Source organism: Hevea brasiliensis, chromosome 13, assembly GCF_030052815.1.
Source record: "Hevea brasiliensis isolate MT/VB/25A 57/8 chromosome 13, ASM3005281v1, whole genome shotgun sequence".
In the NCBI taxonomy this organism is placed as follows: Eukaryota; Viridiplantae; Streptophyta; class Magnoliopsida; order Malpighiales; family Euphorbiaceae; genus Hevea; species Hevea brasiliensis.
Window position 1 is genome coordinate 25,474,256 of NC_079505.1, and position 13,201 is coordinate 25,487,456.

Genomic DNA, 13,201 nt, shown 5'->3' on the forward strand with positions numbered 1-13,201 from the left:
TGCTGAAATGAATAGTAACACCTAAACTTAAATTTGAAGAATTGTAAAGTTTAAAAGTGTAACATACCCTACTACACCTAGCAAGATTGGTTTGGATAGGTTGGCATGCCAATAGGGTTCAACTAGCAGTACTGCACATGGCATTATGCCATTATGTGATTTCATAGCTTTTAACCATTCCGATATTGTGTTGAGACTTGGCCTTGTGCCTAATGTTATTACAGCTTATTAGCTGTTCTGTTGCACACCGAGAGACACATATGTGACCGATGGTGTGACGGCCCGAGGTACTTGATACCCATTGCCAATTTACCCGTTTATCCAGTCCAGTCATCCAGTATAGGTTACTTGGGCAACCAAAAATGAAAGTTGATAAATTTAATGAAATAATGAATATAACAAGTACTAAATAAATAAGACTACCAATAATTATCAAAAATTTGTCTGCATGAGACATCAATACACTCACTGCATATTTATTTCCTTTTAGTTCTTTTTATTTTATTATTGGCACCACTAAGCATTATTGATTAGCGCGTCATTTTTTGCCATGCGTAGGTTCTGGAGAGACAGACAGAGAGCTCAGCAGACCACAGACTAGGTGAGGTCATAGATCTGCCTAGAGTCAGAGTCACCTCTCATCTACAGTGCATCAATGGTAGGACCTTTAGGTCCCTTTTGAAATTATGTTTTTGCATTTTGTAATAGGTAGTAGTTTGTGATTTGTAAATTATGAACTCATGTAAATAGTAAATTTATGTAATCATATGTTGATGTCCATATTTTGAAGATTTTGTTAATTAATATAATTTGAGAATATCTTCGTGAAATTTTAGTTGATTTTGAATTTCAATGAAATTGTGGATTAATGTTGAGAACTTGAAATGATTGCTAATGTTGAGACCATGTTGATGGTTATTGGAGTTTGACAGTGATTGGAAATGATTATTGGAAGTGTTTTTCATAGGTTCCGAAGAACTATTTTCTCCATTTTTAGCCGGTACTCTGCCGGATTTTCTATAAAATTTTCGAAACCTCAAATAAATTATAATTTCAATAAATGACTTAAATGAATTATATTTCATAAATTGTACTTTATAACTATGAAAAAAATAAATTAGGAAGAATAAAAAAATGATTGAATTAAAATAGGGTGCTCCGGTACACTGCGTGGTATATCTTGCTCGACTACACTGTAGATGGGTAAGGGGTGTCACAGATGAGATGCGAGAATGAGTTGATAGAAAGTTAGAGCTTTGGAGAAGTACTTTAGAGTCAAAGGGTTTTAAGTTAAGCAGAATGAAGACAAAATACATTCATTACAAGTTCAATGAAGGCCAAACTGGTGATAGGGAAGGAGTTAATTTGGATGGAGTGGTACTGTCCCAAAGTAATCACTTTAAATATCTCAGCTCAGTCCTTCAAGTAGATGGGAGATGTGAGGAAGATATTAGTCATAGGATTAAAGCCGGATGGTTGAAGTGGAGACGTGCCACGGGAGTTTTATATGATCACAAGATTCCCAATAAGTTGAAAGAAAAATTTTATCGTACAGCTGTAAACCCTTATTTTGTGATGAGTATGTGCATTGAGGCCGTGGGAAACCCGATGATGAAAAAATTATATGACTGTAAGATGTAATTGGAGGCATGGAGCTGAATTATTAATTTTGTGGCATGATCTTGAAAAATAATAATAATAATAAAGTTTTGGGGAAATTAATTTAATTAAATTTAAATAAAATTTTATTTTGTTTAAATTTAATATGGGTAGTTCTTAAATGAATCTAACTAAGTTTAATTGGGCTCCATGGGCCTAAGAAAGCCTAGTTAGGAATTTTAAATGGGACCCATTTAATTATTTTCTAAAAATTAAAATAACAAAATATCTCTATCCTCCTTGGCCCACTCTCTTCCTCACTCCCTATTGGTGCCTTCCATTTTTTCCTGTATTCCTATTGGTTGAAACACCTCACCCATATCCCAATCTTATTCGAATTCTGCAATCGTAGTTGTTTAAGTAATCTAAACTTTATCACGCTAAGACTCTAAACCCTACCACACCTCTTCCTCACTCCCTATTGGTGCCTTCCATTTTTTCCTGTCTTCCTATTGGTTGAAACACCTCACCCATATCCCAGTCTTATTCGAATTCTGCAATTGTAATTGTTTAAGCCATCTAAACTTTATCACCCTAAGACTCCAAACCCTATCACACCTCTCTCCCAAAACCCTATAAATACCCTACTAGAGAAGGGAAGAAAAGGAGGATGGGAGGAAAGAGGAAGAGAAAATTCAGAGCTATAGGAAATTTAGAGATATTTAAGACTCTTTGAGCTCTTCCTTATTTTTTCTTTTCTTCAAGAAGATTTTCATACAAGATTTCTTAAAGGTCAGTTTTTATTGTTTTCTTTTCAAGATCTATGCCACACAATATTTTAATTCTATGCTCCTTGTCTTCAATTTATTTTATATGTTCATATTGATCATGTAATCATGTTTAATTTGAGGGGATACACAACTCTTCACATGTTTAGTTTCTGTCTCTCGTATTTTTATTATTTTTCTTTATCTTCTGAATCTGAAAAAAATTTGTAAAACTTATATTCATATTCTACACGAAATTCCATTAATTTTAGGCTCAAGAATTACTAAAAAAGCTTTAATATTTTGTAAGTTATGACTGTTTGAAGTTAGGGTTTTTGTAAAATCTGATTTGCAGTATCCGATTTATGGAGCCCATATCTCCATTGTTCCTTAATATTTTTGTGCAAATCTAGTGTCTAAAATTAACTTCAGAATCTTATGAATCTTTTCCAATTGGCTTTGCATTCAAATATGTTGTGGTTAATGAGTTATGAATTTTACAAAAAAATAGTACGATTTTGTCACTTAGAAAAGTTACGATTTATGTAGACCATTCGGCTAGGGTTTTGTTTGATTTATAAATTTTATGATCTTTTATGATATGTAGGCTATCTTCTGTAATTTTTTTTATGATTTTTAGGCATGTATAACTATTTTTAAAAAATCAGATTTCTTGCTACCGTTAATATGTCAGAATTTAAAAATTGTATATTTATTCATGTTCTTGTATTTTCTTGGGTTTTAATTGATATTTGATCTATTTTTCTGTGTTCTTTTAATTCAAGAAGTGTTATGAAGTGTTTGGATCATGTTAGAAGACTTAGACTATTAGGTAGTTTTAACTAATTAGGAGTCTTACCCTTTAGGAGACTAGAGTTAGAATCCAACATAAATTGTTATTAATATTTTCTTTATTTCTTTTATTTTCTTTAGTTTCTTTATTTTTTATTACAAAAAAAAAATAGTAAGTAGCCCTAAGGTAAGTACCAAAGAGAGCATTTGCGTGGAGCTTATATGGAGCTAAACGGGAGTAAGCTAGGGATATCATTGCCATACTAGAAGAGAAGACCCTTTTTTAAGGGTAGCTTGCCCCAATGGCAATTGCATTTACCAACAAGTAAGTAGCTCTAAACTTCTCGAATAACCATTGGTATGAAATTGTAGTACTAATAGAACTTTTATTTGGTAAATTAAAATTAACTTTATTTTTAATTTAACTGACTTTTACATGTAATTAATTTAAATAAATACTTTGTAAATTAAAATTAATCTTGTTTGTAAATTAAACTAACATTGACATGTAAAATAAATTTAATTTAACACTTGGTAATTGTAAAATAAATCTGCATGATAGAAATCTTTATTAGGTTGTGATTGTTTGGGCCTTATGTGATATTAGAATAAATTACACATGTACATAATTAACTTAGTTCAATTATCCTTAGGGTAACTTGGTGAAAATTAATTAATTAGGTTAAATAGAAACGTAGGGTTATTTGAAATTGAATTTGTTTGTAAATTAAATCCTCAATAATAAATTAATTTTAGTCATCTGGTAAATATCATTTAAATAATTAGCAACCCCTTAGATAGGAATTACTTGTGTATGAAAATTGTGTGTAAACAATAACCCTTTGTGAATTACTTGCGCGTGTAAGATTAGAATTGCATTTTTTAGGATAAAGTTTAATAAAGGAATAATAAACAAGACTTCTAGAAACATTAGTAGAGGACTGGCACTCGAATCAACGAGGTTAAACCAGGCGTAAGGGGTGCCTAACACCTTCCCCTTACGTACCCACTATCCCGAACCTAGACATTAGGCTATGGTAATGACGGTTGTGGAAACTCTGTAAGGAGTAAGTTGTCATCCATGACCCTTGGAAGAAACACTGAATATGTCCCGGTTATTACCCGGGTGGCGACTTCTATCTATCTATGCCTTCATGGCATAAATCCTTAGTACCGTGGTAGTGTTATGGGAAGACGGTACTTACCAGTGGTTTGATTCTATTAGGATTGTATGAAGTGCATGTCTAGGAAATGCTGTCTAAGGAGGTGGTACTTAAGTGAGACCCTTATGACTCCACCATCTTTCCTGGGCATTACCTGGTGCATTTTATATAATTCTAATGGATGATATTTTGCCTCACGCCCTCCACCCTCACAGTTTGGGAACTCCATTGTGGACTAAATGGATAGTTACTCTAACATGTTTCTATTAGTCTAATATTATTCCTTTGTTAAACTTTTTGCATTGCACTACACTATCACACGGATCACCCTTACCCTTTTAGCCTCGTTAGTACTAGCCAAGGAGACCATGGTTCTACTCGAGCTATGACGAATTGGTGAATGCTAGCACCCCATGCCCGTACCTTTGAGTATATAAAAGAGCCGCAGCTCCGGCCATTGTGTTTAATGGACAAGCTCTCGCATGGATGACCCTTTTCCTACCCAATGAAGCCCATGAGCCATAGATTTCAACCCTAGGTACCCCGTAGATTTTTGTTGTGCTGGATTTATAACCTTACTATTTAAACCATAAGGTTTAGTGGTAGTTGAGATGAACCTAGGCCTATGCATAAACCCAATGTGTGTATAGGCCCAAGTCCATTTCAAAACCCATGTTAAGCAAGAGGATGCTTACTTATGGTTAAACTTTAAGGATATAAATCCTTTGTTTGTGAGGGAAGGATCGTCCTGTACCACCCCCTGTTGGTGTTTCCAGTGTACCATAGCCTAGGATAGATTTTTTTCTTACCCTGCACGTGAGAGTTGAAGGTATAAGGGGGCGAAGGTTCAGTTCTTGATATTTTTTTTTTGGTTTTGATTCAGTCTTTGGTCCGATTTTAGTTCAGTTTATATGGTCTGGTTTTGGTTCAGTTTTGGTTCTATTGGTATGGTTCGGTTTTGGTTTTATAAAAGTAAAGGCAAAAAAAAAAAAAAGAAAAAGAGAAAAAAATGGTCCATTCATGCATTGCATTCATGTACATAGCATGCTTAGGTTAACCCTTAAATCCTATTTTTTTGAGCAAACATAGCCTCAAAACACACCAAAGAGACTTTCAATCAGGTCACTTAGGTTAGGGAAGGGAAGAGACTAGTAAGGATTTCACCTGCACTACTTAAGATGGAAGAAACTATAGTCGTGCTTGATGAAATATTGAACGCCAAGATGTTTGAGCTAGAAGAGACAATTGTGGTCAACTTTAGAAAGAGGCCCCAAGGTAGGCCAATTAAGTGGCATTAAAGTTATTGAGGTTCAAATTGTGTCTCACACCCTAAGGAGATTTTTTCCAATTCAGCCATCCCTTATCTGAAGTTTTGGAGCGTCTCAAAGTTCAAAACCTCTTGTAGCTCTTAGCACCCAGACCACTACCAAATCCACTCCCACCTAGCTATGATATCAACCAATGTTGCTGGTCTACCAAGACCACAGTCATGACACCGACTGATGCTTTCAACTTAAGCATGATATCTAAGACCTAATTGATGCAAAAAGGATAATTGACCCATAAAATCAACCCAAAAGCCCCATGCCTAGCCAAAATTTCTACCTACACCAAGTCTCTATATGATCTCCATCACCCCAAATAACCCTAACAGAATTATTGACTTTATCCAACCCATCCAAAAACCCAATGAACTTATCCAACCCATCCAAAAGCCCAGTGAACCTATCCAACCAATCCAAAAGCCCAATGAACCTCAGTCTATAATGGTTGTTGACATTTGTGATAATTCTAGCTATGATGAGGGTCCTTTAGATGTTTGGACCAATTTTGATGAGGAGTTAGTTGCATTACAACTAGATGGTTTAGTTCCACTAGTGTCTGATTTTCAAGTTGTTGGGATCTATAAAAAATAGATGGATCTAAAAGTGGCTACTATAAAGAAAGGGATGAAGTTTTTTCTCAGCACAGGCCTAAGAGAAAGTATGGATGGTCTGGTGTCTTTTCTTAAGATGATGGGGCAGGTCACGAGTCATGGTTTGGGCTATGAGCCAATAGAAGAGGAAGAAGAGCCAAAGCCTCCTAAGTTCTTGAAAGAGGGGACAATTACCTTGACATATGATTAGGGGTAGCAGAAAATCAGTACCATTGATCTAAAGACTACATGAAAGCCAAGCACCTAAAGCTACACTCCTAAGTTTGAGTTTATCTTTTGTAATGCTCACAGTAATGATACTGATGTTTCCAATTCTGATGTACTTGATAAATATTTTGAGGCAAAGATCAATAACATGACCAGTCCTTTTGCTTACTTATTTGATGTTTATTTTAATAGGCAAATGCATGGCATTCATAATCATTTAAAATCAGTTTCTATTAATGCATCAAAATCGATCTCTATTAATTTGGGTACACCAAATAATCCTAAAGACATTAAGTTAGCTGAATATTTAACCTAAGAAGAAAGAAATAAAGTTATAGCCTTATTAATAAAGTACCAAGAAGCACATGCCTCGAGCTTAAAATCAGGTGATCGATTCCCAAGCCACACTGATGTCCGCATAGGAAAAGAGTGATCAAAAGTTGACTTAGCTAGTTATCCTAATGAGGAGTAAAATTTCATGCTATGAAGGATTAATAGTAGCACATGTGGACCTAGAGGGAGAAGGAAAATGATATGAAGACATAAGGAGGTCTCTGGAAGTGAAAGAATACTCGCAGTAAGCCTACAAAAGAGATAGAGCAGTAATTCATAGATTAGCCACTCAACTTACTTTAGCTGGGGGGCAATTCTATAAACTCTTATGTGTGATAGAAAAATAGGCTGAGTAAATAATGAAAGAAGTACATGCAGGAATGTGTGGTCCTCATATGAATGGAAAGGTTCTAGTTGAAAAAAAAAATGTTCGAAATATATAAGGATTGGCATAAAAAACTCTTTTATGTTCTTTAAGGTTATCGTAGTACTACAAAGACATCCACGAGGGCAACCCCATTCTCTTTAGTGTATGGGACTAAAGTAGTGTTATCCATTAAGCAAGAGGTCAAATCCTTAAGAGTGATGCTAGAAGCTAAGATCCTAGAAAATGAGTGGGCCTAGAAGAGATATGAAGAACTAGCTTTGATTGATGAAAAGAGGATGTAAGCCTTGTATCATATGCAGGCTTATCAGAGGAAGATAGCTAGAGCCTTTAATAAGAAGGTGAAGCCAAGAAAGATCAAAGAGGGATACATGGTTTTGAAACAAGCTCAGCCCATTCCTTTTTGATTTAAGAGGAAAGTTTATCCAAGCTAGGATGGTCCATACATAGTCAACAAAATCTTACCACTGTAAGAATATTAGACTTGGATGGGAATAAATTTCAAGAACCAGTCAATTTAGACAGGCCTAAATGGTACTTTGTGTGAGATAGGCCCGCTAGGCTGAAAACCTGCAAAAGGCGGTCTAGGCAAAAGTGAGGGTAAAAAAAAAAAGAACGAAAGAAAAAAAAATGAAAAGAAAAAAAACAGAAGAAAAGAAAAGAAAAAATGCTAGATTGAAAACCTGCAAAAGGCAGTCTAGGCAAAATGAGAGATGAGAGAAGATCTGGATGGAAAACCTGAAAAGGCCATTCGGCAGGTTATAAAGCTTATTTATAACTTTGAAAGGTTAGAAATTTGGCAAAACTAAATGTAAGAGGGAGTAATGGTGTACCTAAATAAATAAAGAAGTTTTTATTGCATTGACTAGGGATGGGTTTTATTTAATTATGATCGCGAATGTTTGTGTCTTGAGGGATACATCAAATGATTAAGTAATTGAACTGCATTGTTTTGATTTAATCTATGTCTTCTGAGCATGACAAGATAGGTGCTTGATATGAATGCCCTGGTAATTGTCTAATTTCAAAAAAAAAAAAAAAGCTCGCTAGGTGGAAAACCTGAAAGGGCCGCTTAGGCAAAAGTTAGAGCAAGCCCGCTGAGATGAAAATCCAGAAGGAAATTTCAGGCAAAAGTTAGGGCACAGAGAATAGAGTTCATGGAAGAGAAATGAGTCAAGGCAGAACCATGGGGGTAGAGAAGAAAAAAGAAAAATCAGAGGGCAATTGTATTGTGACCTTAAGGAAGTCTTTTCGGTGAATAATTTTCCTCAAAAAATTTTGAGGCTAAAAGAAAGTTTTGCAAAAAGAGGTCTCTCAGAGGACTAAGTTTTTTTTTAGAATCTCTAGCAAAATCAGCATGCCCATGATAGGAAGCAGCATACAAGAAGCACAAAAATCACAAAAAGAGTTTTGAGACCCAATCATCTCAATTTTTTCAAATCATGAAATAGATATTTTTTTGTAAGTCCTTAGACGTTGTTTAGGGCGCATGACATAGTTGTGTAAGGCATAGAAGAACATGCATCAACATGTCACCTGTGGGTGTGTAAGGCATACAATAACATGCATCACCACAGTTTCAAGTGTCGAACTACGAGGGGGTCTGATTCTTCCTCAGGATAGCGAGGGGGATACATAGGTAGTTTAGGACTGCGGTCCTAAATACGAACCCACAACATTTCATGACAGATGTTTTTTGGTAAGTCCTTAGACGTTGTTTAGGGCACATGGCATAGTTATATAAGGCATAGAAGAATATGCATTAACATGTCACCTGTAGGTGTGTAAGGCGTAAAAGAACATGCATCACCACAGTTTCAAGTGTCGAACTACGAGTGGGTCTGATTCTTCCTCAGGATAGCGAGGGGGATACGTAGATAGTTTAGGACTGCGGTCCTAAATACGAATCCACAACATTTCAAATCACACAGTTGTCATTGTCATGAGACCGTAGCTAGTCTCATGACACAGAGTGTATCGACAGAGCAAGATGCACTCAATTTTCACATGACACAGTTATCACTGTATGAGACCGTAGCTAGTCTCATGACGCAGAGTGTATCGACAGAGCAAGATACACTCATTTTTCACATGACACAGTTATTACTATTATGAGACCATAGCTAGTCTCATAAGATAGAGTATGTCGAGCGAGTAAGATGTACTTGATTCTCATAGCCAATGTTTCATAGTTATTAGAAATTTAAGTTTCACTTTGACAAAAGTTGAGCAATGCATTCACATTGATTTTAAATTTCGCCAAGGTGGGGGGCAAACTATAAACCCCTTATTTTGTGATGAGTATGTGCATTGAGGCTGTGGGAAACCCGATGATGAAAAAATTATATGACTGTAAGATGTAATTGGAGGCATGGAGCTGAATTATTAATTTTGTGGCATGATCTTGAAAAATAATAATAATAATAATAATAAAGTTTTGGGGAAATTAATTTAATTAAATTTAAATAAAATTTTATTTTGTTTAAATTTAATATGGGTAGTTCTTAAATGAATCTAACTAAGTTTAATTGGGCTCCATGGGCTTAAGAAATCCTAGTTAGGAATTTTAAATGGGACCCATTTAATTATTTTCTAAAAATTAAAATAATAAAATATCTCTCTCCTCCTTGGCCCCACTCTCTTTCTCACTCCCTATTGGTGCCTTCCATTTTTTCCTGTATTCCTATTGGTTGAAACACCTCACCCATATCCCAATCTTATTCGAATTCTGCAATCGTAGTTATTTAAGTCATCTAAACTTTATCACCCTAAGACTTTAAACCCTACCACACCTCTTCCTCACTCCCTATTAGTGCCTTCCATTTTTTCCTGTCTTCCTATTAGTTGAAATACCTCACCCATATCCCAGTCTTATTCGAATTCTGCAATCGTAATTGTTTAAGTCATCTAAACTTTATCACCCTAAGACTCCAAACCCTATCACACCTCTCTCCCAAAACCCTATAAATACCCTACTAGAGAAGGGAAGAAAAGGAGGATGGGAGGAAAGAGGAAGAGAAAATTCAGAGCTATAGGAAATTTAGAGATATTCAAGACTCTTTGAGTTCTTCCTTATTTTTTCTTTTCTTCAAGAAGATTTTCATACAAGATTTCTGAAAGGTCAGTTTTTATTGTTTTCTTTTCAAGATCTATGCCACACAATATTTTAATTCTATGCTCCTTGTCTTCAATTTATTTTATATGTTCATATTGATCATGTAATCATGTTTAATTTGAGGGGATACACAACTCTGCACATGTTTAGTTTCTGTCTCTCGTATTTTTATTATTTTTCTTTATTTTATGAAATTTGTAAAAATTATATTCATATTCTACACGAAATTCCATTAATTTTAGGCTCAAGAATCACTAAAAAAGCTTTAATATTTTGTAAGTTATGACTGTTTGAAGTTAGGGTTCCTGTAAAATCTGATTTGCAGGATATCCGACTTGTGGAGCCCATATCTCCATTGTTCCTTAATATTTTTGTGCAAATCTAGTGTCTAAAATTAACTTCAGAATCTTATGAATCTTTTCCAATTGGCTTTGCATTCAAATATGTTGTGGTTAATGAGTTATGAATTTTACAAAAAAATAGTACGATTCTGTCACTTAGAAAAGTTACGATTTATGTAGACCATTCGGCTAGGGTTTTGCTTTGATTTATAAATTTTATGATCTTTTATGATATGTAGGCTATCTTCTGTAATTTTTTATTATTTTTAGGCACGTATAACTATTTTTAAAAAATCAGATTTCTTGCTACCGTTAATATGCCAGAATTTAGAAATTGTATATTTATGCATGTTCTTGTATTTTCTTAGGTTTTAATTGATATTTGATCTATTTTTCTGTGTTTTTTTAATTCAAGAAGTGTTATGAAATGTTTGGATCATGTTAGAAGACTTGGACTATTAGGTAGTTGTAACTAATTAGGAGTCTTAACCCTTTAGGAGACTAGAGTTAGAATCCAATGTAAATTGTTATTAATATTTTCTTTATTTCTTTTATTTTCTTTAGTTTCTTTATTTTTTTATTACAAACAAAATTGGTAAGTAGCCCTAAGGTAAGTACCAAAGAGGGCATTTGCGTGGAGCTTATATGGAGCTAAACGGGAGTAAGCCAGGGATATCATTGCCATACTAGAAGAGAAGACCCTTTTTTAAGGGTAGCTTGTCCCAATGGCAACTACATTTACCAACAGGTAAGTAGCTCTAAACTTCTCGAATAACTATTGGCATGAAATTGTAGTAATAATAGAACTTTTATTTGGTAAATTAAAATTAACTTTATTTTTAATTTAACTGACTTTTACATGTAATTAATTTAAATAAATACTTTGTAAATTAAAATTAATCTTGTTTGTAAATTAAACTAACATTGACATGTAAAATAAATTTAATTTAACACTTAGTAATTGTAAAATAAATCTGCATGATAGAAATCTTTATTAGGTTGTAATTGTTTGGGCCTTATGTGATATTAGAATAAATTATACATGTACAAAATTAACTTAGTTCAATTATCCTTAGGGTAACTTGGTGAAAATTAATTAATTAGGTTAAATAGAAATGTAGGGTTATTTGAAATTGAATTTATTTGTAAATTAAATCCTCAATAATAAATTAATTTTAGTTATCTGGTAAATATCATTTAAATAATTAGCAACCCCTTAGATAGGAATTACTTGTGTATGAAAATTGTGTGTAAACAATAACCCTTTGTGAATTACTTGCGTGTGTATGATTAGAATTACATTTTTTAGGATAAAGTTTAATAAAGGAATAATAAATAAGACTTCTAGAAACATTAGTAGAGGACTGGCACTCGAATCAACGAGGTTAGACCAGGCATAAGGGGTGCCTAACACCTTCCCCTTACGTACCCACTATCTCGAACCTAGACATTGGGCTATGGTAATGACGGTTGTGGGAACTCTGCAAGGAGTAAGTTGTCATCCATGACCCTCGGAAGAAACACTGAATATGTCCCGGTTATTACCCGGGTGGCGACTCCTGTCTATCTATGCCTTCGTGGCATAAATCGTTAGTACCGTGGTAGTGTTATGATTCTATTAGGATTGTATGAAGTGCATGTCTAGGAAATGCTGTCTAAGGAGGTGGTACTTAAGTGAGACCATTGTGACTCCACCATCTTTCCTGGGCATTACCTGGTGTATTTTATATAATTCTAATGGATGATATTTTGCCTCACACCCTCCACCCTCACAATAGCCATACGACCGGCCATGTTATATGGTAGTGAGTGTTGGCACTGAAGGAGTTATATGTGTCTAAGATAAGAGTTGCGGAGATGAGAATGTTAAGGTGGATGAGTGGCCATACTAGACTAGATAAAGTCCGTAATGAGAATATTAGAGAAAAGATAGGAATGGTGCCAATTGAGGATAAGTTGAGAGATGGGAGATTGAGGTAGTTTGGTCATGTGAAGCGTAGATATACGGAGGCTCCAGTTAGACAAGTAGAGCACATTAGGTTAGAGGATAGAAAGAAAAGAAGAGGTAGACCTAAATCGACTTGGAGGAGAGTAGTACAACATGACCTAGAAGCATTACACATTTCCAAGAATTTAACCCAAAATTGTTTAGGGTGGAGAAAAAGAATCCATATAATAGACCCCAAATTTTTGGGATAAAGGTTTAGTTGAGTTGAGTATTATTATTTCTTAGCCTCTTATTCTCCATTAATTCTATTTTACCTTTTTTCCTTCAAACAAATTCACAATTACTAACTTCTAGTTTTAGAAATTTAAATTATTGGACAAAATTATCAAATGAAAATCTAGTACATTTCTCTCGTTTTTTATTAATTTTTATCAATTAGAAATTTTAGTGGCTTTTACTATTGTTGGAATCTCTTCTTTGCCAAAATTACATCATACTCAAATTAGAAAAAAAATTTTTTCTTTCTTAGATTACAACTATAACATTTATTTTGTTTGATCTATAATTTTAATTAATTTATTTTTTATTATCACTTTAAAAATTTAAAATTTTAAT